Source organism: Belonocnema kinseyi, chromosome 10 (assembly GCF_010883055.1).
Source record: "Belonocnema kinseyi isolate 2016_QV_RU_SX_M_011 chromosome 10, B_treatae_v1, whole genome shotgun sequence".
NCBI classification, from domain to species: domain Eukaryota; kingdom Metazoa; phylum Arthropoda; class Insecta; order Hymenoptera; family Cynipidae; genus Belonocnema; species Belonocnema kinseyi.
The window spans coordinates 77383235-77410123 of NC_046666.1; the positions used below are offsets into that span (position 1 = coordinate 77383235).

A 26889-nucleotide genomic window follows, 5' to 3' on the forward strand; every position below is an offset into this window, starting at 1 on the left:
CCCCGCATATCACCTGATATACTTCTACAGTTTTGTGGCGCAAAAATTTTAATCAGTGACGCATTTGGGGCGCAATTCAGTGGGCTATAGAAAACCCAAAAATTAAGAGTGGAGGGGCTGGTGTAACTGGCCCCAAATATTATTCGTTGAGAGTTAATTCTTTTGAATTGGAAAACATAGGATCAGAATTTTGGTTCAGAATTGACCTCTTTTGAATAAAAAATGCTAAGAAATATTCTCGCTACCTCGCTTTTTTTCTTTTTGTTTTACATTGAAGAGATTTTAGATCTACAAAATGTATAACAGCGATATACATTTTTATTTTATAACAACCTAGCCCTCGTTTTTTAAATCATTTTGCAGTTGGTTTTTAATTTGACGATAGACTTAAAATTCTTTTGTACCACGATCTTAAATAAAAAACAAATATTATTTGAAGATAATATGAAGAAGTGAGAAAAGAGATAATGAAAAATCAATATGGCTAAAAAACGGTTTTATGAAATATTAAAAGCATTATTTAAAGCCGGCATCGCATCGATAAGAACTCATAACCGTAAACTAACGAAGCGCAATCATAAAACACAAAGAGCTTTAACTCTGCGGTAAACTCCTGCGCTAAAAATACCGCACTCACAGCCCTTCTACTGAAAATATGAATTTTTTTATCTCCGCCTTGGGCCATATGGTGGGTGCCCATCATCCAGTGGGATGTCTCAAAAGAAAGCGGAGAAGCAGTACAAGAAAAAAATTGAAGAAACTTCAGGATAAAACGTACAATTTTAGAGTCGGGTGTCCAAGGTGGTTTCGTGATTTTGTCACAAGGGGCGGAAAAGAAAAAGAAAGAGTTGCGTCTCTCATCGGGGTGCGACCCTCGTTTTCGTTTCCGCATCAAAATTTTTACCCCTTTCTTTTTTTTTCCTTCTTTTTCTGTGTTTCTTTCTTTCTCCTTTTCTCTTCCCGTTCATCGAACCACCTGGTCCTTCCACTGGAAATCATCTTGCCCGCTGAGTTTCATACCTAACGATCTGTTGACGCCTTTCTTGCTTTACTGGCAAACCAGCCACTGCCACTGCAGCCCATATCGAAATTGTTTGTAATTGGAACTGCAAGCGTGAACCGTGAATAATACAAGTATTGAAGGAAAGGAGATAATTGAGAGTATAATCGACACCGTGAACATTACGATTTCGAGTCGAAAACTTAGTTACGAGTTTTTGTGAGTGTCGAGAATGAGAATTTTGTTTTTAAGTTAGGTGATAATGAAGTATAGTGAAACTCTTTTATAGCGCCGAATTTGGGGCTGACGGTGGGTGGGAACTAACTTATTATAGCCCGCACCGCTTTTTTTTTGCCACACACGAGTTCTCGCCTGAGTGACAACCGCAGATCCCTCTTACCCGCACAGCTTCTGTTACACCTCTCCGGGGCGCGACGTCAATTCTCAGAAGGGCTATAGAAGCGAGAGCTATTAAAGGATTTCACTGTTATGTACTTTAAATAGAAAGGTACCACCTGAGACCGACAGATTTCTTTAACTTTACATAACATACTATCTATCAGAGGAAGAGAAATTTATCTGACAAATATTTGCCTGGAACTGTTTGGAATGGCCTAAATTTTCAAATGTAATTTTTTGACAAATTTTGATATGACTAAACCCCAGAGTTCGAAAATGCGATTTTTTAATGTCCATATGTGTGTATGTGTGTGCGCGCGTGTGTAACTTTTTTCTATGCATCATATCTTGAAAAGTATTTGAAAAGTAAACGAGCTAGTTTAATAGCTTAATAGTTACTCTCTAAATATGAATCAGTGAAAAATTCACTAATTGAATTAGTGGTTAGACTTTTCACTGATTAATCAGTGATTTCGGACTTATTCACTGATAAGTTCAGTAACACCTGAGTAAATCATGTGAATCATAACCTCTAAATTTTTAAGTTAAGCGTTGTTACAAAAACTAAACAAAACGCAGAAAATATTTTTTTCACGCTCTCTAAATCTGAATCAGTGAAATTTCACTGATTGTCAGTAAAATTTCATTGATTCAAATAGCTAGAAATGGGTCACTTTCAATCAGTGAAAGGTTACTTATTGACTCAGTAAAATAACCACTTTTGAGGGTTGGCAGCACTCCGCTATATTAATTTAGGAATCATAATAAAATAATATCTTAGTAAAATAAATCAAAGAATCATAACAAAAACTTAAAATCCATAAATCGGAACAAATATTAAAAAAGGTGAATAATTCAGATTCTTTTAAATCAAAAACAACCTCACATATTACTTTAATTTCAAGATTAGACTGTCATGTACAAACTCGTTAAGTATTTCCTATACGAATAAGAGTATATTTATCCCGTAGTTAATTTAGCAGACTTAAAGCCTGAAAATTAAAAAATTTGTTTCATTAAGGAATTCTTCTGGCTATTTAAGTAAAAGAGTAACAATAAAGTTTAACTTAAAAATGTAGATGTTATGCTTCACATGATTTACTCTAGTGTTACTAAACTTATTAGTGAATAAGTCTAAAAACACTGATTAATAAGTAAAATGTCTAACTACTAGTTCAATCAGTGAACTTTTCACTGATTTATATTTAGAGAGCATTTAACAAATTGTTGTGAAATTAAGCACAGCATAAAAAGTGTTCGAAAAACCCATTCAAGATTAACATTTTAACGTTAAAACATATGTTCAATCATTTCAAATAGGAACCTGGTAAAATTGTAATATTTTTTATTGAAGACTCTCATTAAAAAATCTAAAATTAAATTTGAAAATTTATGCGACTTGATGAATTCATTAAAAAATTTCAAACTTCAAAAATTCAATCATTGTGCTCCTAAATTTAATTTGTTCATGAAATTGCATAATATTTTGCAATTTCAAATTGGAATCATAGTAATCTTGAAGAATTGAAAATTGAAATCGTTTCAAATTGCATAATTTCTTGTGACATTAAGTGACATTTAGAGTGATTGCATGATTATATTTTGCGACTAAAAGTTAAAACATTCTACGGTTTTTTGTTACATATTTGTATTATTATTCTTATTAATTTCCCTTTGACCAGTTATATCAAAATTATGAATTATGTAAAATACCACGTCGAAAAATGAAACGATAAAAACCGAATTAATATTAATTTCCTCCTCTTAAAAAATAATCGAATCGCACCAGTTTCTCTCACAAATTAAATTAAAATGAACACATTATAAGCTACATAAATTTGATAGTTCTACATAAATTGCGAGTTTTAATACCCGCAGCGTTTTACATTATTGCAGAGCGCTGAAATTTATATTCCTCTGTCTGTGGGTCTCTCTTATTATTTTCTCTCGCCGAAGGGTTGGATTCTCATTCGACGCACGCTTCGTACCTGAAAACGAAAATATCGCATTTTTTAAACTCTCCCCTGCGGGCCGGTAGTCTGTTATTTAAGGGTGCCTCTTTCGAATTTTGACGGCTAATGGTTTTCTCACACGGTCCCTCAAGGTCCCACGTCGAAAAAACCCTTTTCTGAAATTTCGACTGCAAGCTGAACACATTCACCTCTATCTAAATGAGAATCAATTTCACCTATCTCCACAAATCCACCCAGATATACCAAACCCGTGTGTGTATTTTATACCCAGATATAAAAACCCAAAAACGCGTCTTTCTCTTTCTAGCCGCCTAAAATCGAGCACGGAAACGCGATACTTTCTATATTAAGGCTAAAGGGCTCTTTAAGGAAAACGGTAAAGAGCCTCTAATCTGACCCATTTTCGAGCCTTAACCCTTTCGCTAACCTAACGGGTTGCAAACGCTTTTTCCCACATTCCACTTTTTACGAATTACCTGACCCTAAGCGGGAAGTGATGGAGCGAAACGGTATATTACCTGTGGCCCTCGCACAATTTCGGTAGGGATATAAAGGATTTATCGAAATTAATTCCTGCCCCTTCCCAACCCCCGTCGAGAAATGACGTTTTAGGGAGTATACGTTTCACAATTGTCTTTTGTATTCGGAGAGCTTCGACTACAAGATTTATGCCCTTTTATAAGGAATTAATTAGAAACTAATTGCTGAGCGGAAATTAGTTTCTTTTTCACTCGAAGCAGAAAAATGTATTATTCAAATTATATAGCTTAATGATTAGAAGCTTTTATTATAATTGTTTCGCTCCAGAAACAAATATTATGAAAAGTAGTGTTTAAACGCAAATTTTTATTTGACGGAATTAACGCTACTTCATAATTAAGGTCCTGGGAAATTTTATTACAATTTTAAGCACTTATACTAAAGATTAAAAATTGTCAATTTGTTCGCATCATAGACATATATGTAGTCTGATACACAATATGCTGTATTTTTCTGTATTGATACAGAATTTAACTTTTGAGGAGTTTCTAAAATTGGTTTCCAAATTATACTTTTCAGTACCGAAATTTTCAAAAATACAATGGTTCGATTGCCCAATTTGATCCTTGATTTGACCTTCAAATTTTAAAGAGTTAACATTTAAAATGTAAATTCTTAAAATTATACATTTTTTTATGTTTCTTACCATTGACAATTTCCAATTATTTTATTTTTAACAAGAATCATTCGAAATTATTCAATTTTTAATTATCCCATTCGAAATTGAACTTAATTTTTTTAGGTTATCAATTAAATTTTTTTAAATATTTAACGTTGAAAACCTAAATTTCAAATTGATAATAATAATAATAATAATAAATTTATTTTTAATTTCGGTGGCTCAGTTGGTTAGACACTCGGACTTCATCTTAGAGGTCCGGGGTTCGATCCCTGAGCCGGTACCTCTAGAAATTTTTTAATGTACCTTTACGGAGGTTCTGGTGGTTCGGAACCCACCTTAAGCTGTAGGTCCCCCCATCGTGTACTTGACTGCAACCCAGTCCGTCAATGATGTAGTAAAAACCAGGCTTTTTCTAATATGTCTGGACAGACTGCTCTCATCAGATCACTTGATTGCATTATAAAAATGCGTCCGTCACTGGTGATATATACCGAGACAGTCCCGTGCAAAATGAGCAAATAAAAATCCAACTCTAACCAAGAATTCCTTCGACATGTTGGGCAGTATAAGCCTGTGACAACATTTCAACACAGAAATGTTTTTATAATAATAATAATAATAATAATAATAATATATGTATATAAATTGCAATGTTCAGCACAACGCATATTATACCATATGTTGGCACAGGAACGAGGCGATTAACTTTTTTGCATTTTGTTGCTTAGAGACGAGAGGGCATAAAATTGTCTATTACTGAGGAAATAAAAGAGCACTTAAAATCGCGTATTGTCTTTCAAGAAACAGCTTTATAGGGAAGAACATAGCTGTCTGAGGCGTACTTACGACAATAACAATCAGGAATATTGCAAGGACATCAACTTCGACTCATAGACGACAATCATTATTGTAAGTTCAAATATCAATTTACAAGATATTTTGGTTAATTCTAATCAAATTTAATTATTATCCTTGCGAATGTTTGTCATTTCTTTCAGAGTGGTTTGTGGTTACAAGATATGTGGATTGTGCATGAATAATAAAAAGAAATTTTTATAAAAACCTCAAAACGTAATATTATTGTGTATGAAATAATTAATGTTATAAATCTGAAAATGACTATAAACCCAGAAAGATATTTGGTTGAATAAACAAATTTTTGGTTCAACCATCCCTAAAATATGGTTATTATGTGGGAAACAAAATATTTGATTGACACAAAAAAATTTGTTGGTTACAAAATTTTTACTGGTTATACAATATTTGTTAACAATATTTTGATCGATCAAAAAAATATATTTTAGTTAATTCAAAAGTATTTTCACTGGCCTTAGAGAAGATTATGGTTGATTTAAGAAAAACTTATAGCTCATATATAATTCTACACTATTTAAGAAATTTTTCGGGAATTTTCCCGAAAATGTTCGGGCAACTAAAAGCACTAATATTTGGGAAATGTAAGGGAATTTTTCCTTAGAAACTGTAGGGAAAGTTTCGTAAAAATTCGGGAATTTAAATAAAGTAAGGGGAGTTTCCAAACAAACTCTACGTAAAATTCAGGAAAAGTTCGGGAATTTACATAACACAAGTTTCCAAAATTTTTTTACTTCCCTACGGGAAGAGAAATTTCACCAAAGTTCGGAAATTCTCCTTAAAGTTACTAAATAAACATCAGTGACAATTTCACTAATTGAAATAGTAGTTAGACATTTCACTGATTAATCAGTGATTTCGGAATTATTTGTTAATTAAATAAATTTTTTTAATTGTCAGGCTGTATGTCTGCTGAATTAACTGTGGCAAAAATATACCCTAACTCGTATAAAAAGTACTTACTTAACGGGTGTGTACATGACAGTCCAATCTTGAAATTAAACTAATATCCCGGGCAGACATTTTAATCTGAATCCGATCGGGGACACACCGGGCCGAATCGGGTTCAGATCGGGGCCACATCGTGGATGAAACACACGCCCAGACTGGGGCCAGGTCGGGTTTCCTGATCGTGAAAAACGAATCGTGCCAGATCAGTACCCGATCAGTCTTATTATAATCCACTTATGAATTTTGCAACCAATCAGATGCCGAGTGCGATGCATGCATAGCTGACTAAGTAACTCTCTTTTGATTTTTTTACTTGATTCCGAAGTTCTTGTAATGAAAAGGTGTCTTTAATGTATTTTTATAATGAATTTATTATGAATATGTAGGATCAAAGTTTCAATTCTAAATTCGATTATATGCCATAATCTATGCTATTCTCAAAATATTACAATTTTGCGCATAGTACAATCAATTTTTTTGTCAATAGATTTTAAAATTCGAACTATACATTGAATTGAAAAACCTTGAGCTTTTACATAAAAATCGCCTGGGGGGAAATTGGGAAAAAAATTACTTGATTAATTTCCTAATTTATTAAAATTTCCCTGATCTAATTGTGAATATATTAATTTTATCTGAAACTGCGTTATATCAGCTGGAAATCAATTTTCAAGTGGATTCAAATTTTCTGGCTTGTCCATATTCATAGCTGAACGGGCTGAACAATATTAATTTCCGAAACACTTAAATTGCCATCCATAATCATTTCATACACATTTATTGACAAAAGACCATTTTATTGATTATTATTTTATTTGAGGTTAGGTTTCAATGACCCGCAGAGCGTAATTACTTACTCTCATTTTCGCATGGAGATGGCGTTTCAGTAGGAAACCGGTCTGGCATTTAAAAGCATAAAAAATGTTCACCTTTTTTAATATTTGATCAGATTTATGGGATTTACGTTTTTACTATTATTATTTGATTGAATCTACTCAAATATTATTTTATTATGACTGCAGACAAATTGACATGGTGCAGTGCTGTCAACTCATAAAAGTGTTTTTTTCACTGAATGAATCAGTAACATTTCACTGATTGTCTGTGCCTGGAGTCTAGCTATTTCAATCAGTGATATCTCACTGATAATTAGTGACATTACAATGATTCATATTTGCAGAGTAGTCTGTCGGTGCTATACCGTCACGCTAAGTTTTCATTTTCTTCGGAGCAGAACAATTTTTTGATACGAAACAGTTATTACTCATTCAGAAAACGATTTGGTTAAATGAACAAAATGTCTGTTTGTTCAGCCATAGAATATGGTTTTTATGTGAGCAACAAAATATTTGGTTGACCTAACTAATTTTCTTTGTTGTTTTAATCAAATATTTTGGTAGATGATTCAACAACGAATCTGTTTCGGTCAATAAATGTGTTTTTTAAATTAACTAGTATTTGTCTTCAGCGTCCCCATACCTCAGGAAAAAATATAAAAAAATCGATTTTTAATTTCTACCGTACGCCGACTTTTAAAACTTGTAAAATCATAACCTCTAGATTCTTGGAGCATGGTTGGCTAACTGACGATTTTATATTTGTTATTAATATCCGCAGCCGAGCCTGTTCGCGATTTGTAGTCAGTGTCACTTTGAGATTATCCAAACTGCCACATCCATTTCCTCAAAACTGAGTAACTTTCACGTGATCTTGAAAGTGTTTTTTTGTATCATCTTTAAGTGGTGATTTTGATTTTCCATAACATTTTTTCGCTTTCCTGAAAAAATCCAATTTTGTTTGTTCTAGTTCTGCGCTGCCACCCTTCAAAGATTCTTGATTATAAAGAAAATGTAAGATGCTCTTGTGGAGAGTATATAAATTGTCAACAATAATTTTCTTAATTAAAGTAGTAATATTAATGAAAAGTTAGTAGTATTATATAACTTCTATAAAAAATTTCCTAAAACTTTTTAAGTTTATGAGGATGTCGGGAAAAATTACTCAAATTTACTGTATGTCCTTTAAGTAAGTGAAGCAAACCGATTTAGTCAACTGAACACAAATTTTATTCATTTAACCAAAATATTTACTGACATCGACTTAATGAAGTCAATATAATGATTTTGTTGAATATTGCGGTAGTTGAGGTTTGAGTACCTTCTTATTATTCTTCTATTCTTCACATTGTTTTCCTCTATGCTGTTCTCTTTTAAACAAATCTATAAGTATGGTATAAATATACCCACGAATTATCAATACTCATTCCATCAGAAAATCTACGTCTAACCTCTCAGACAATTAATGAAAATTTATTTCCTTTTACGACTTAAATCCATCTAATTGTAGATTTCTTTGATAAAATTTTTTATATGCAACTCGAAACTGTTCGAGACCTCGAAATCTTTCGAGATCTATTCATAAAACCATAATAGAGCCATATTTATAATTCCCAAAACCTAAATTTTCAAAAACGCAAAAAATGTCTCTAGCATTGCAAGTTTATATCAAAGAGTATAGAATGTAGATCCCTATATTCCCCAATTACAACCCAATCATCTCCCTCAGCTTGCGTCAACTCCATCTTCCACCACGAATTCAAATGAGCAGTCTCTTCCCGCCAAATCCATCCCACCGCACCATTACCACTTGCTATAACATAAAATCCTTAATCCTCAATTCTACTTGCACTCCAAACCCCGAAACAAAACCATTCTTCCAATTGCACCTCGAAAAAATGGGAGTGGTCACTCTTTACCGAGGGTAGCACCACTCCTAAACTGCTCAAGAGTGGGCAGAATACGCCACCCCCGTTCAGATCTCACTGGACGCCGTGCTCACCCTCTTTAGGGTAGGTTCTCGCCCCCGTACGATCTCTCCCCTCCGCAACCCCAATCTATCAAACACGTGGACCTCGCAGTGAAATCTCGCTTCGACGCAGGGTAAAAATACCGAGGCGGTGCTCAGTCTTCTCAAACTGCGACCGAATCATCTCCCAGGAGAGAGGAACAAAGACAGCGAAAAAAAGGAGGGAGCACGTGAGAAGAGAAAGAGCCAAGTTCTTCCAAGGGGCGGAGCGGGGCAATTCTGATGTATCTCCACTCAACAGTGGTGGGGTTACCAAAAGAGGGGAGACTTTAGAGTGGAGGAGCAAGCCTCCCTCTCAGTCTTAATGCGAGAGGTGGAGGGGAATTTCAGTCATCCCGCGCTACTCGAGCCACGCACATTCGTTGCCTTGCGCAGGCTGCAAAACAGTGCCCACGTGTTTGCCCTCTCATGAAAGTCACCAATTACTGTAATAATATTAATTCTTGCTGAATTAATGAAAATAATTTTTTCTGAGGTGATTTCCCTAAAATTAGTTCCCTAGATACTTATTCTGATATAATTTATTCGGAATACATTATTTTGGAATTTCTCCGGGTGAAATTAGTATGAAAAAAGTTGATATTGTGCCAAATTAATTTTTTTCAAAAACTTTACTGGTGGCACCATCGTCAGGTTTATCGGATTGATTTCTCCTATTTAATTTGGTGAAATTATTTTTTTTAGATCAACCTTACCCTATTTCGGAAAGAAGAATTATTAATTTATTATTATTTTTATTATTTTATTTTGTTAGTTTATATTATGAAGAAATTATTTTTAATAAGGATGATGATGGTTCTAAATATTAAGCAAACAGTTTCTCAGTATACAGTATACAAATTAACTTCGGGAAAATAAACTTTTAGGATCTTATTTTTCAAGAAAAATATGCTTTTTTAAGATACCAAACGCAGGACAAATTTATTTGATACAAGCAGATATAATTGTATCAATAGTACAAGTTTGGAAAAAATGCTTTGTAAAAATAGCATTTATCCCAATTATCTCGAACAAGAACAAGAAATGCCAAAAATTTTCCACATTTTTAGTAGTATGTCTTGACTCTGTACCATGTTTTGCTAAACTAATTTTATCAGAAGAAATTCGAATAATTTATTTTAGGCCAGTAAACAAATATTCTCAATTTTACAATGATCAGGAGTTGTGGAAGTCAAACAAAATAGTTTCGAATTATTTACAAATAATTTTAGAAATAATTAATCAAGGAGGAGTTTATTTATGAAAAGAAGCATTAATTTTCCCATTGTAATTAGAGGAAGAATTAATTTGCCTAATATAGTCAAAGATATGACAGTTTTACTATGAAAGTGTAAAACAATGAATGCGATAAACGAAAATGATGGTACTACCAGAAAAAAATTTATTTGATCGATCATAATTTTTTAACAAAATAACTTTCAACCAGAGGAAAATTATTTAAAAAGTTACTGTATAAACATTTACTTCGTATAAAATTACTCTGTTTAGGATTTCTCTGTCAGAAGCATTATTTGAAAATGTTATTATTGATCAAATACATTTTTTCGCAACTTGTTCTAATTTACTCATTTGAGTGATATTGTCTTCATTTAATTTGTTAAAATTAATTATACTATTCTTATAAAATATGTTCTTGGGATACTAATTCGGACCGAAATACATCCCTCACAATTTGTGTATGAAAAATAATCTTTTTCTGAACTTTTGGTGGAGGTGCCAAAATTACTTTGGCTTATTTGTATTGCAACGAAATGAATTACTCCACTTGAAAAAAAAACGACACTGAGTGATCATTCACAAAATAGTGATACGTTAGGGGGAGGGAGTTTCCAAGTATCATTCTCCATGTTAAGTGCAATGGAAAAAGCAGCACGCAGGGATGGTGGTTAAATTTCTTGAAAAATGTATTACGTATTTTGTGAAAGATCCCTTAGTGTACCCTAAAAGAGTTCTTCCAAATCTGTTAATCTGAAATTAATTTTCCTGAAATTAACAATACTGGAGCCATTTTACTTTTTGAGGTTCTTTTTCAGTTTCATGAATTTCTATCAAATTAATACTTATTCACGTAAAGTTTCTGCTATATTTATTTTTTCCAAAATGCCGAAGCCATTGTTTTTGGTCAGATTATTTTTCTTGATCCTCTTTCTGTAAAAAATGGCGACTTCCTCTTGAAAATTAAACACCTGTTTTGATTCTTTCCCCAAAATAATTGCTTGGTAACTTATTAAAATGAAAAATCCTCTTCTTTTGTTAAATATTCAGGTGTCTGGAGTACTTTGCCTGAGGAAGGGTATTTTAGAAGAAACGTAAGGAAAGGATAGTCCCTCCCAACCTGCAAGAGCTCCCTCCCCTGGACCCCCACCACTTTCGACGTCCTCCTCCACCCCCACCCACGCCCAAGTGCCGCCGTCCCACCCGGCTCTTTGCTACTGGTGCCCGTGAATCGTTACCCCCGATCACGCGTGAGTCGTGCAGCCGCGACAATTCGGCTTTCGTCGCTCGTCCGTCGAGGTGAGAGCCGCGCTCGTCGTCTTCGGAAGTCGAATCCGTTCTGGTCCGGATCCGCGAACTTCCGGTCAGAGTAGTGGGAGTAGTGAGCGCGTGGACCTTTTAAACAAGAAGAGGGAGAACGGAAGTACGATTATAAGGAGATTGACTGTGAAGAGTTCGACTACGAGGAGTTTATTGTATAAAAAAGTGTTCATCGGTTGTAGATTTGTACCAGTTCATGACTCCGTATGCCAGATTCAGTTTGGATTGCAGTTGTTATCCCTGATGAACTTCGACTCTTCTTTTTCGAGTCTCCCACCCCTAACTTACACCAGTGTCTCGTGTTCTCCGGATGACGCGGTGCGCGAAAGACGTTAGTGCGGCGATTAAGCAATGAGATGTTCTTCTAAAGAGTGTGAAAAAAATTATGAAAGGTTAAACAAATTTCAGCAAAGTTCAATTGAGTACAGGAAATTCATTCAAGTTGAATTAAGTTTAATAAAATTTAATATAAAGTTGAATTTAATGAGAGATTCAACGTGAGGTGGTGCAGTAAAAAGTGAGATTTCGAGGAAGAAACTATGGTGCAGTGGTACCACGTGGAAGAAACCGGGATTCTCGCGAGGTACGTGATGGTCCCTCTTTGTGGTTGGTTGTTGTTTTTTTTTTTTTTGATTGCTTTGTGAGGAACGGATGTGTCGCGCTTTGCGATTCAAAGATGCTTTCTGGGAAACGACGAGTTTTTCGAACAAGCTCGAGATTTCTGATTCAATCGACATGGACTCTTTTCTCGCTTTGGTTCAGTTTTCTGGTGCACTTTCATGGAAACAGTGGATAAGGTCATAAAGCGGCGCTTTTGAAATGAGTGATAAAAATGACAGAAAATGTCAGTGCTCGGTGAACCTGATTCTTGGTAGGATTCCTATTTTCCCGGGTAGGTGTTGAAAAATCAAGTGTTCGAAAATTTTTTACCTGTTGGAACAAATTCGGAGTGTTGTCAATCTAAAAAAAAAACGGGATTTATTAATTTTGAGAATCAGTTAAAAATATTTTCATTAAAAAGCTGAGAATTTAAAAAAAATTATTCGAAACACTATTCAAAATTCAAAGACATTATAAAAATGTAATGTAAATACGATCTATTTTTATTAAATTCATATTTAAAGAATAAATTAATTTTTGACCTTAAAAAAGTTTGTTTGAAAGCTTAAATTTTGTTGTATTTAAACTGATGTTAAAGGCTAAGCGTGACCAGCAAGAGACCTGATTATTTCTTCCAATTTAAGAAAAATGTAATGATATGCCGGATTTATTATGGAGAATATAAACATTACGTCGGGTTAGTTCAAATATTTACTTTGAAAAATATTAAAAAGTTATGAGTCAGAAAGCGAAGGATATCTGTGAGTAGAAAATGTGTTTTAAGGTGATACTTGACTTTATAAAAAAGATTTCTCATTTTGTTATTTTTTTGGTTACGGATTTGCGATAGAAGGTTTTCTGAAGTCTGCACAAAGTTCAATGCAATCAAAGTAATTTCCATTTAAATTTAAAAACCCACTTTTTGCTCCTTGAAGTTCAAATGTACAGAAGGAAATAGTTCTTCTTCTGATATACCTAAAAGAATGTCCAATATTTTATGTTTTTCTAAGTATACATTTTTTATTTTCCGGAAACAAAGAAATTTTGAAGATTCATCAAGATTTTTAAAATTCTCTGAATTATAAGTATTTCTTCATGTAACGATGCCATAAAATGGTTAACACGTGATAAAGTAGTAAAAATTTCAAAGCAATAAAGCAGTAAGGTTTTATAAGAAGCTGAGGTAAATTCTGAGGAACTTTCCTAAAATAACTGTTGAAAACTGTACGCATAGAGCATTCTTAAAGAATTACTTCATTTCAGAAGAATAACATTTTTCTAAATCCGACTCCAACCGATAAATATTTTTTCAGGTCAAATGAAACTTAAATTCCCATATTGAAGTATAAAACGAGTTTTATCGTTAAAATCTGCCTTTATGATTCAAGTTTGTTTTTATTATGAATGTCCGTTTTTATATCAGATTCAGCTTTTATAATTAATTTTTCACAGAACCTGAAATAATCTTAAAAATTGTATTGGAATACAAAACTATCTTGGCGCCTTTTTTACTGCACTATTTATTATTATTTTCTAAAATTAGAATTTTTCGAAACAACGATGATACTTATATGTTAATATTTATTTACATAATCTTTTCAAACATACCCATTTTGAAAATTTGTTATTAAAATTTAGACCTTACATTGAATACAAATAGTTGCAAAAAATAGTTGCATCAAATCCAACGTATGTTATTTCGCAGTAGCGAAATACCCGTGGTAAAAAGTTATTCACAGAATCAAATAATTTTCACAATATTGTATGCAAGGTTTCCCTATAGAGTGCATAACATTTCGAAATTATTTTTAGTTTAGAAAATTGGGTAAATAAAAAATCTTTTATGTTTTTATATGGTCAATAAAATTTTAAAAACCTTGAATCCGAAAATGCCAGCATCAGTTACGTAAGATTAGGTTTAAGTCCCCAGGAGATGCTAGAAACGTCGTAAAAACCACATAAAAGAAAAATAGGTCGCCTATTTTACGATATACCGACAAATACGAATCATTTGAATTTTTAAGAAGTGAATGTCATCTTTTCTCTAAAAAAGTAAAGTTTCCTAAGAGCTGAGTTTTTTAGGCGATTTAGTTATAGGATTAGGTCTTTAATTATGTTTTTCTCGCGGTAAAGAAGACTGATGTTAGACCTAGAAACGCCGTAAAATGTGATTTTTTTTTATCATCTTGAGTGTTCTTTAAGAGCTTTAACGCGACAGGAACCATAAGAGTTATAAAATCGAGTCTCACTTTATATGCATTCCTCAGATTCTCCAGTCTTCGTGGAAAAGTTTTATGATCTAGGCGATCAATGTGTAGGCAATCTCTGATTCTTTTAATTGATCTCTGGTAATCAAAAATATTAAATTTGGTGTACCTCTTCTGAAAAAATGTTCGAATAAGGCAAAAAATCCCTCATAGACATATTTAATGTTTTTAAGAAAACAAAAGAAGTTTAATACCCTTTTTTTAACTATTTGCTTTTTTTGTTAGAATTGAAAATTTATCAAGTCATTTTCTCATTTCTCTTCTGGTTGGAATCCTCATGGAATGCATCGTTCACCAATTGGGCATGTCGATATTTCTTTTACTGGATTCGGTGGGGATATTGAGTAACGTTTGGGTATCGATCACACCCCACGTCCTTTTTTCACCATCATCCTTGATCTTTTTCGAAACAAATAATTTTCACTTTTTAAAATATTCACAGAAAAAATTATTTGTATAGATTTTGGTCGATCAATAATTTTTTCTAGATGAACCAGATTATATTTTGACATATGAGAAAGAATTTGAATGAAGTATCAGTAAAATGTAGGTGATGTAAATTTAAACTGTGTCACATAATGTGACTTAAATTGTTTAACAAATTATGTAATCATAACAAATTATTTCGACTTTTTATACAACAAGCAAATTTTGCATCCTACCTCTGTTGAAAATAACAATTTTATTTATCCGGAAGAACGTAATTCATTGCACAAACAATTTTTAGTGAACCAAATAAATATTAAATCGATTGTATTACGAAATTAAAAAAAGAACTCGATTAATTTTCGTTAAACTATTTATTTAATTCATTATTTAATTCTCGTGTTACACAATAAAATGAAATGAGTGATTTTTTTTAATTACTCGAGTTTTTTTTTTTGTTTCGTAAGACAATCATTTTAATATTTATTTGGTTTATCAAAAATTGTTCCTGTATTAAATAAAATTCTTCCGGATAAATTATACTGTTAAATTGTTGAATAAAATTTTTTAAATTGCAACAATAAAAATTTTATTTTGGAACATGACATAATGAAAAAATTCCTGTGGCATAATTTGAATTAAAACTTATCGGATTTTTCGCCAATAGCACATTTTCTAAATCCAATTTTTTTTGTCTCAGGGAACGCTTATTATCTTTTCTGAAAAAGTGACGCTTATGTCCTTTTGAAACTCCACTCTTCATATCCCTTCAAGTAAATGATCAATCCAACTAAATTTCTTAAAATTTGAAAGATTCTTCTGAACCTTTTTTATCTCTCTTCCACAAAGCCATGAAAGTATGTATCCATTTACCCCGCGCGCGTGTTTCTTACGAAAAACGACATCTGGAAAACAGATGAGAGCAAAAATTAGTATATCTGTATTCCTGAACTTTGACATTCCTGGCATATTTTATCCAAAAAATTCTAAAGTAGGTAAACAGTTATATTTACAAAAATATTCATAGCTATCTTCTGCCTTTTAACATTATTTAGAGAATTAGATGTAGCAGCATTTCGAGTTAGAAATACATATAGAGAAACTCCAAGCTTTTTTTTTATCGTAAAATCGAATAAAAACGCTGCAGATCGATAACAGCTATACGATAAGAGGTGTGAATGTAGTTGAAATTGTCAATGTAGCAAACGGTGTAAACTTTTGCAACTTTTCTGGACAATTTTCGTATACAAAAGCTGGACGTTTTTCTCAGTAGAAAATTATTTTCTGCTAAAAATCTACAATGGCCAAGATGGTAAATAAAATTTCTTGGATGTTTTAAAAAGTTTCCAACAATTTTTAAATAAAAGCAGTACCGGAAAGAACATATACAGAACGAAAACAAAAATTTTAATTAAAAAATTAAAAATACTGAAAAATAATTTGTTGTATTTCAGTATGTAATGTTTATTTCTCTCAAAAATGATATATTTGCATATCGATAGAAACTTGCATCTAAACCTCATATATCTTGATTTTACCTCTCTGGCCTTATTATACGGCAGAAACTGTAATAATACAGCAATAAATTAAAAAAATAATTAAAATTACTCATTTCAAATGATGTATAACCACTAAGAGAGAATTATTGAGAGAAGTATAGAAACGACAGGGTAGTAAAACTAAAACGGTTGAGAGACTTGTGGGGGGAAAGGGGGTTGGGGCGGAGAGAAGAAAACCTCGAAACAATTGGAGGCGCGGAGGCGGCCGCATTTCATGTTGCTTTGGCATCGGCTCTCTTTAAGAGTCTCTTGTTTTTGTTAGCTCTTCGAAAATGATGATTGTTTGTCCGCGAGATTTACTGCTGGTTCCCTAAAGGCAGTCTAAGGCCTCTGAGGTACCCCTTGTACCGAGAAAAATGGGGGAGGGGGCTGGTGGTTTACCGAGATTAAAGAATTGTGAATTTACAACTTCAGTGCTACCAGAAACAATCTCTCTCTCTCTCTCTCTCTTTCTAGCGCACTCTCGCTTTCTCCATTAATCTAATAAACGATCGTGGTGATGTTTGCCTTTACAAATCTCCCGGTAATGTCGTTTAAGCGCGAGAGAAGTCGTGCGACATCCGGATGTCGTTTTTATAGAGCAATTCCAGGAGAGTTCGCTCCAAATAGGGGAAGAATTGCCGTAAGAAATTGCGGAATTGAGGCACGTTTAGGGAAACGTGATACTGAATGCATTGAGGGAGGAGGATGAGAAAAAATTGGTCTTTGTGAGAATTCTGTGGATTTTGGTTCTTAATTCGTGATCGTAGATTTTTTAAAATAATTGTTGTCGTTTTGAGAAGGAATTTATTACTTTAAGATCTGCTTTCATTGAAATATTTAAAAAATCTTAGGTAGCAAATTAACATTTTTTAAATTTTAATAAAAATTGTAACCCTAAAAAGAGTTTTAGTTTAAGAGATGTACTAGGATGAAATCAGCCGGCAATCGGTACTTTCCCTGTTTTTCGTATTTTTGACATTTTTACTTCGAAAATTCCCTGAACATAAGTGCCCTTTTCATAGGGACGCCTACAAATTATCAGCAGAATATTCCTAATCTTAATTTGTTCATCTGAAATTAAAGTTGAAAAAAAAATCGAATGAGAAATTGATACATTTTTATTTTCTTTAATAATTTTACACTAAAAATCACCAGCCCGTTGTTTCCAAATTTGTTAAATCTTTTGATTGATTTCAAAAAATTAAATTGTGTAATAAAATTGAATACTATTACACATAAAATTCTTGATGTTAAAAATTAAAAGTCGTGGGAAAGAAATATTTCATCCCACTTAATTTAATTATCCCACAAAATCACCACAAAGTTTTCAAACTCATTTCCAAGGATTATATATCACAATCTATCCATCTGCATTCTGCCAGAAATCCCTGAGGGTTTCGTTCAGTTTTTAAGCCAGAGTAACGATCGTCATTTCTCAAAATGTCAAAATATTTCTAACGATAGTCTGATCTATGTTTAAAGTAAAAATTCCTACTATAATAGAATTTGAATCATTTTCACTTAATTTGTCTAGGTAAATAATATTTAATATTGATTTTTTGTCATTTGTCATATCTTGGTAACCTCAAGTTTTTAATTTTCGGTTTGAAATTTAGGTCCTCATCAGATTTGATACTTAATCTCCATCAAAACTCAGAATAATATAAAAGCATATAAAACAGCATGAGCAATTAAATCAATTACTTCCTGTCTTCCTAACACTGGGTTCAGTCCGACTGTCACGTGACTCACTATAGTTGGGAAGACAGCCGAGTTCGCCAAATCGATGGATTAAATTAACTTGTCCAAGTAATGATATCGTAAGCTAGGTTGATATCATGTCGCTGTCACAGCAAACAACCTTTTCCTGGACTTGCTTTCCACTTCAAAAGTTCGCCGAGAAAGAACATTTTTTTAGAAGCCTGTATAATTCCAACAAGATAAACTTGCTTCTTGTAAATTTGGCGAGGTTTCCTTTAATCTTAACTCTATATCTGTTATTAAAACTCCATTGATAAACATGATATACGTTTAATTAAACCGATCCACTTTGTCAAGACCTATAGTATCTACCAAATGCAATAACTTTTTGTTCTTTTGCACTTTTTCGAACCTTTTTTAGATTTATCTGTGAATACATAGCCCAGGGGTTTAAGAAAGTTGGCAACCTTTCTAAATTTTATATGTATACGTTTATTTAGTTTTTATTATAATTCAAATATTTTTAATTCTATCAATATATTCTTCTCTTTCTTTTTTCTAAGGTATTTGAATTTTTTAAATTTATTTTTATCGAAAATTATAATTCTAGATTTACGTAATCTGGTAAATATGTTTTGCAAATTCGATAATCAACGACATTCTTTCGTCATTCAATCAGTTACTGCACCTGCAAATTCTTTCGTACCGATCACGATCAACTGTTTTGTAACCCTCAGCTACATTGTTGTTACTAAAGTCGACAAAAGTTTGTATTATAATACAACCATCTGCGACTCATTCATGTAAAATGTTGGCATAAGAGTCTTTAACAATATTTTGTGTTTAGAGGTCGTCTGGTTTATAAATATTGTAAAGTCTTCGATCAAGATGTGTATTGTTTTCTTAAATTCTTTCCGTGGTCAACAACTTTTTGTTAACCTGATATTCTTAGATACCGTATAATTGGCGTATTTACCCTATTTTGTCTATTTATTCTTTATTTGTAATAAATTGAAAATATTCTAGAATTTTTAACTTTATACAGAAAGGGAGGAATTAAAAATATTAACAATAATGTTCCTTCAAATGAAGGGTGTCAAATCAGGAGATAAAAAAACACTTAAAAATTGGATGACGAATTTAAAAGGGAAAGAAACGCTCCGGAGATATATGGGGGAGCTGAATTGGACCATGAAAAGACCTGCTTCGCAAAAGTGACTCATTGTGAGTATTGATCAGGCTTGGGGTGCACTGGGTCAAAGGTAACTTATGCACAAAAACCCCTATCTCTAAGACAAAAAAGAACAAAAGCACCTACCTCCAATTATTAAAAATATTTATTTTTATACAGCTTTCAAATTGTAGGATCTAGATTCATAAAAGAATTGGTTTAAACTATAGTCGTCAAGAATATGAATAAATGCGCATTCCCCAAAATATAAAAATTGTCTGTAGATTGTTATTTTCGTAGTTATTTTATAAGATTCTGGTCTTTTGAGTTATCTACGGTACTTCAACATTTAATGTTTTTCTTGAAGAATGTTCCGTCTCTTTTAAATTTATTTTTGAAGCTTTGTCATAATTCAATTCATTTTTTTAATTGAAATACTTAAGACTAACAATGAACGCATCCTTTTGAAGTATAAAATTGTCCATAAATTGTTATTTTGCGTCATTATTAGTATTATAAAATCTGTTTTAAAAGTATAAAACTCCTTTTCGTGTCTTTATAAACAAGAGTTTATCTCTAGACTCTAGAGTAATCAAATATTCTTTTTTAAAGTGTACTATTCAACGACATCTATGATACCGTTTAGAGAAAAACAATCATTTTTGAAAAAATGAATATTTGAAATTTTAAGGTTGTTTTTCACAAAAAATACAAGTTTTTTCATTCAAACATTATGACTTTTAATCTTATTAAAGTATTTATGTTCTGTTTACTGATTCTGGTAAGGTTAATTATCCTCTTTCGATTTTATCAGAAACCCAACCTTCTTTTTGTGCTAACTTTTTTTCGAGAGAGAGGTCTTTGTTCAAAAAATTGAATTTTCGTAATTTTCTTTTAAACAACGGATTAGATTAAATGACAAGAAAAAAGTTCAGTCATTTAAAAATGTCTACCTGTATCATGGAAAAAAGAAAAAATTTTAATATTCGAAAAAAATGTTCTTGGCCGAAAAACTAATTTTATTATTTTATTCAATATTTTTTCTTTAATTCTTGCTTACATAAAGAAAAGTTCCCTGTAAGTGTTATGCATGTCAAATCATATTTGCAGTCACAAGCATTTTTTCAGACTTTTTTCTTGCGTAGGACACAATATATCACAAAAAAGTAAGAGGTATTTTTTTTAGAATTTTCTGAAATTAGAAAACAACATTTTTAGCATTTTATTAAATTTTGAAAGAAAAATGCGAAATTTAAATTATTCAGTTAAAGCTTCCCTTGGCAAAAACAGTAGTTTATAGCTCGCATGAAACTTACAAAATTTCTTCGTCATTTTAGTACCAATAAGGCAAAAAAAGCAAAAAAAAAGAAGTTAGATTTTTGGAGGAAATCTACGTTTATTAATGTTTAACATTTCGTTAACTTTCCGGCGGATTTCGAAAGAAGACAATTAACTTCGCCAGAGTCGGGGAATAAATCTGGAACGTCTCAATTGGGTCAAAGTTTATGAAGGTTGATAAAAATAATTTATTTTTTGATAAAAAACTGTAAATCAACCGTTAAATAAATACATACCGCTATTTTCTGAGAATTTTGACCTCCCCCCCCCCCCCCCCCCCCCCCCCCCCCTCCTATAATACGCTTTTTCTATAGTAATTGTATGTAACTTTAACAATAACGTATCGCTTGAGGTAACCTAACCCCCGTCTCCCTGTAAAGGTTACTATGTTTTGAACCGCCCCTAACTTCGTGCAAATAATTTTTTTCTCTAAACGTCCAAATAAGACGTCCTTTTATTTTCTTACAAAATCATAATGTACATAGTATTATTTGAAGAGTATTAGGTCAATTATCTTATTTTTGGTTCTTTACTTTTGTATTTCATTATCTTTTTTACAAATTTTTAATTTATTATTTTCTTTTTTAACCAATTTCGAATTTTTTTCACTATGTTTATTGAAAATTGGTTGTATTGCAATATGTAAGCTCGTATTTCGGTATAATAAAAAAAATAATTTAAAGCGCCGGTGGGTTGTCTTCTGCAGAATGAGTTCGCGGATCAATTAGCTTATGCACACGTGGTTTATGACAATACCAATTATCATTATTACTGCCAATTGTAATAAGCGTTTCGAAACTTGGTCAGTGACGAGATGCGTCCGTGCAGTCCCATCGAGCTTGGGATAAAAGGGGTCGATGTTTTTCGCAGTGAATTCTCTCGCTCTCGAAAGACGCATTAACAACGAAGCGTAAACACGAAGATGCCGCATGTGTCTCTCGTTTGTCAGTTGACGTCTTCTCTCTTCGTTTTTCCGTGAGTCGATGAAGTAAACCAGCGGAAGGTTATAAAGAATAACGCTATTCACCCTTGAAAGGCAAATTTCGCAGAAAGGAGGAAAAGTGAGCCACGCCTGACATCCAGAAATCGAGAAAAAAATCCCGTGAGTGAAAAATGGAACATTTAAAATAAAACCAGAGGGTTCAACCGAAAAGGTAAAGACAGAGGGAAAAATACGAGTGAAGGAATAAAAGGAAGGAAGAAAAAAAGAATAAAAAAGAATAAGAAAGGGAAGAAAGGCCGGGGGCGGGTTTCGAAATTAGGGAAGAAGAAGAATAAGAAAGAGGGAAGAAAATCACGTATGGTTCGTCATAAGAGGAATTCCTTTGGCGATACATTCGGGAGAGGGATGAGGCCCTTCATGGGTCCCTCGACCCCTCTGGCCCAAAGACCGATGCTTTTTTACTGGTTTATGGGATTTTTTTCACGCGAACCGCCAAGTCATACATCAGAGAGGGCTGACTGATTTCTTCTCTCTCTATTTCGTTTTCTATCCTTCTCTCTCGTTTGCCTCTTTTATCCTTTCGTTTTCACCAACTTCTCACTTACTCTCGCTCATCGTGCAGGGAACAATAAAAAGGAGCAAATGCCAGCCGCCATAAAAACAACTGAAAGTATTAAAAACTTTAGGCCTTTTACTGCCGGCCCCGAAGTGGTACAGTCGTGCTTGAAGATACTTTTATCTTCTCAAACAAGGAATTCTTCAACCGACCCCGAATTATTTTAGATTTTTGGTAATAACTAGATTACAATGGTTATTTAAACTCAAGGGATATATCAAAGCCAAAGTCAATTCATAAAACAGGTTGCACCATGTCATGAAATAAAAATTAATATCTCGAGTGATAAGATTAAGCAAATAATTAGTATTGAACTCAATGTGTACCAGTTCCTCTTTTAAACAAAATAAACCATTAAATCAGATAGAATTTCTATCATAGAGTAATACTACAGCAGGTCAACAGATTGCAGGTAGCTAGAAAAAAGCATGTTATAAATGACTTTGTAGCAAAGCCAGGATAAGGAATCTTGAGAACTCTTTCCTTCCTAAAAAAAATATAACGGGAATTTCGATTTTCTCATATTGGAAAACAGGCTGTTCTTTTGGTTCGATCCTCGAGGCGATTTTAGACAAAAGTGCGGCCTGCGTTATTTATAAGTATTAAAGTTGACCGATAGGCTTGGTTCACCTGGCGGGTGTTCTCTTTAATTTAAACAAGTGACTTTGCTTTTCTGTCCGATCACTCTTTATCTCTTTCATTTTTTCTCTTGGTTTCTTTCTCTTTCTCTCCCTTTCTTCCTTTCTCTCCCCCCCCCCCTCTCTTTCATGTCTTTACACACCCACCCCGCTCGGCAAGGAAAATAAGATACGAGAGCCGAGACACCGAATCCTATTCGTTAGCCTTAACGATAACGACCAGTTATTAACTCGCGATAATTATCGATTTTAATTATCGACGTGAATCGCCATTAAACGTCCTTCTCTGCTGATCTTGTAGCTTCTTCTCTTATTATCTCTCCTTTTCTCTCTCACTCTCATCAACAGAAAAAAACCCTTCGTTTCGCGTTCTTCGAACGCGACGCTCGCTGTGAAATGCATACAAATATACTGGCCCCCTTTAACGATCCGGCGCGCGGCGTCGAAATGCAATTTCCAGGATGCATAAACATTTCTGAAGAACTCGAACTCTTAATTGCTAACTGCTCGGCACTCATATAACAGATTTCAACCCGCTTGTTTATTAGCGAAATCCCCTCATTTTAAAGACGAAATTTTAAGAGGGAAGAACGCCATAAATTAAAATAACAAATTTCTCATTAAAACTAGACTATTAAACTAGACATGTTACTTTGAAATCGATCGTCTTTAATCTAGAAATTTCTCATGATCAGAACAGAACTGCCTCGTGTGTTGATCCTATCTAGTGGACGGTCCCGTGAAAATGATAGCGTTCATTTCCATTTTGACCCTCTCCTTAGAGGTATTAATTGATGGAGTGTTCTTAGTCACGAATTCCTCGGCCATTAATTACGTTCCAGTAGATTAAGCGACACTCAATGCATGCGAATCGAATATCATTTTCCACTATTTTCATTTCGAATCTCTGAACAAAAACCGGCTCGAAGGACCATTGTCTTCTCATGAAAGTAAGTAGTAATTTAAGAGTCTTTTTCTTTCTTTTTTTTTTGTTTGTTTCTTTTTGGTTTTCAATCCAAAAAGGGAACTGGTTCGCGATGACGGAACTTCCGGAAGAGCCACCACCCTCTTGCTCTCCTCCTGACCGGTTCTCTTTGGCTTCTCTCGTTCTGTCCTCTGCCCTGGAAGCTCGTATTACGAACACCTCGTCCGTGGTTTGAGTGTCGCACGAGTTCGACCGTTATTCAAGAATTAATTCATAATTAGAGCAGCCCACCTATGGGGAGCCTAACCCACATTCCTGCCACCAGCTGTCCCCGGCAGCTCGTTTCGCGTCTTTTTTCCCCCTCTTTTCATACTATACACACTCACATTGATACATATACTCAAGTCCATGTTATATCTATGTACTGCGAGCCCACGTTCTCGCACTATGCGAACAATTTTGCATGCATAAACCTTCGACGTAACAATTTAGAGACACAATGCGTAACCGTATTTCAGATCCATAGAAGGCTCGGCAATTTAGCCCTATTCTTCCACTCAAAAATTAGGTCCAGGATATTGGAATTTACCTTTTCAATTTTCATTACTGTAACTTGACTCAGGGTCTTTCGAATGGAAAATATTATTAGTTTATTAAAGATTAGCAAAAATCTTATTAAAGCAATTGATAAGCGATTTCGCACTATTTCATTCCTTTAACATTTTTCCTTTTATTGACAACTGATGATTCAAGTCTCTTCTGTCGCAAGGCATTAAAAATACCCAAAGTGTACCATGGCGCTAAATACCAACTGGTCTACAAGAGTTGACCTTCATGATTGCCAAATAGACCATCTATGCTTAGTCAGAATTAAAAAAAGAGAATTGGTTATAAAATAAACTCTGGATGATTCCCCCTTGAATTAATTTTATTCCAATCGTGTAGACACCAATCGTGAGAAAAATTGTAATAATATGCGAATTTCGACATAAATGAGCACCTGAAGACAAAAATTGTCACGTATCGGGCAATTTGTCGAATTTGCTCGAATTAATAGTTGCAGATTAAAAGTCGAGAAATATCGCGAAAGTGCTGACGGGGATCGGTCGAGTCGGTCGTTGGCCTTTGAGGGTATTAAAGTACCAGGTGAAAATGGATCAGATGACACAAAATCGACCTCCAAGCTTGACGACTCGCGCTCTTATTACCAATTAATATAAATGTAAGTAACCTCTGGCGCGCCGTTTGAACAAGTTCATTATTACGAAAAGGAAAAAAACAATCGATCGGTGAGCGCGTGCCACGGAAAAACAATTCGTGGCTCGCTCGGTCGTTGGCCCCTTCTTTCCTGCCACCTCCTCCACCTACTACTCCCTGCTCAACACCCCATCTCCTCCCCACCGGCCCCACCTTTCGCCACCTTCTCTTTGCAACCTCTCGCCCCCACCTTCGACCGTGTCCTCGCGACCGCGATAAATTAACTCTGCACGTTGAATCGCGACAAACTGGCGATATCTCGCGCCCCCCTGCCAGCAGACGGACTTTGTAAGATCGATTGTTAGTGGTTCTTGATAGGCTCCCAAACACGAAGAAGGTGTTGCAATAGCTTTTTTTTATTGTAGTTTTCTTTCGTTTTTGTTATCTGGATTTTAAAGGAAATTAGTGGAAATCAGTTTTGGGCGAATAAAGTGATTCTTAAAGTCGAGATTAGACTGACCTTAATTTTTGATTGGTCAATCCTATAAGGCTCTCAATCAATATGAATTTCAAGTACTGAAAGATATTTCTGAATGTTCAAAGTCAACTTAATATTAATTTAAAATGTATTGTAACTAATGGTTTTGGACCTAATTCTAAATAAAGCCCAAGTTCTTCTTAGCTAATCATAAGGGTCGTCCACAAATTACGTAAGACGTTTTTCTTTTGTTTATATCGTTGTGTCCTTCTCAACTTCACAGCAATTTTATGCTCGTCTTTATTCAAACAAAAGAAAAACGTCTTACGTAATTTGTGGACGATCCCTAAGTGATTGTCCGTCAATGAAAGTATTGATTTTTATCACTCGATTATATATGTCTGCTTGATCACTCTACTTTCTTGTATTATGATTCTTCATTATTTTCTACTTGTCTTACACATGCTTGTAATTCTTGGAATATATCTTTCAAGTCTAAACTTAAGAGTTCATGACCTAATACTAAGCTTTGGTTCAAAACAAATTTTTGAGTCAAATTTCGCTTAAGAAACTAGCTTAAGAAGCTAATAGTTCCAATAGCTCTGTAATATTAGATTACAAGTTAGATGGTTTCTTTCATATTATTATTATTATTATTACACCATTAAGCCATTTCCCTTTCGGGGTAGGCGAGACTCACTCGGCAGGGGAAAGGAGTAGTGTGTGGAAGGGATAGAGATTTTTCAGATTGATCCAGAATTCTCGTGCTATTTAAGTAAATAACACGTTCGTTCTGCAACACTGCTCCGACCCAGGTTTCTGATCAATCTCTCTAGCAATCACCCCAAGCGAAGAACCTCACGAAGTCGTTATGTAAGGTTCCCCACTTGGGTCCATTAATAGCCAAGGTCTTTGTTTCAGGCGTCGTACACTCTACTCACACTCTTTTTATTAACTATTTGCCGCCATACTTTCCTGTCCTGGCATACTTCTCTAGCTGCTTTTATGTCCATGCATTTTTTCATGCAGGCTCTCATGTTTCTTTGACTTCTTATGTCTCTTCTAAGTAGGGTCTCATTCACACATTCTAACCATTCGTTCCGCGGTCTACCTCTGGGCACGTTACCATTTACTTTACCTTGATACACTTGTTTCGTTAGTCGTTCATTTGACATTCTCTCAACATGCCCGAACCATCTTAACCGATTTCTTTCCCATGTGTCTGCTAGCGTCTCTTCTGCACCACATTCTTTTAGAATTATCTCGTTACTTACTTTGTCCATTAGGGAT

At 33.9% G+C, this 26889-nt stretch overlaps 1 protein-coding gene across 3 annotated transcripts in view; it reads left to right on the forward strand.

The window, feature by feature from the left end:
* Positions 1-12246: 12246 nt before the first annotated feature.
* LOC117181619 overlaps positions 12247-26889 on the forward strand; it is a 129709-nt gene continuing 115066 nt past the window's right edge. For all 3 annotated transcript variants that reach the window (XM_033374485.1, XM_033374487.1, XM_033374486.1), the window contains exon 1: positions 12247-12341. The gene's annotated coding sequence lies outside the window, so the exon portion shown is untranslated. The remainder of the gene's footprint in view (positions 12342-26889) is intronic.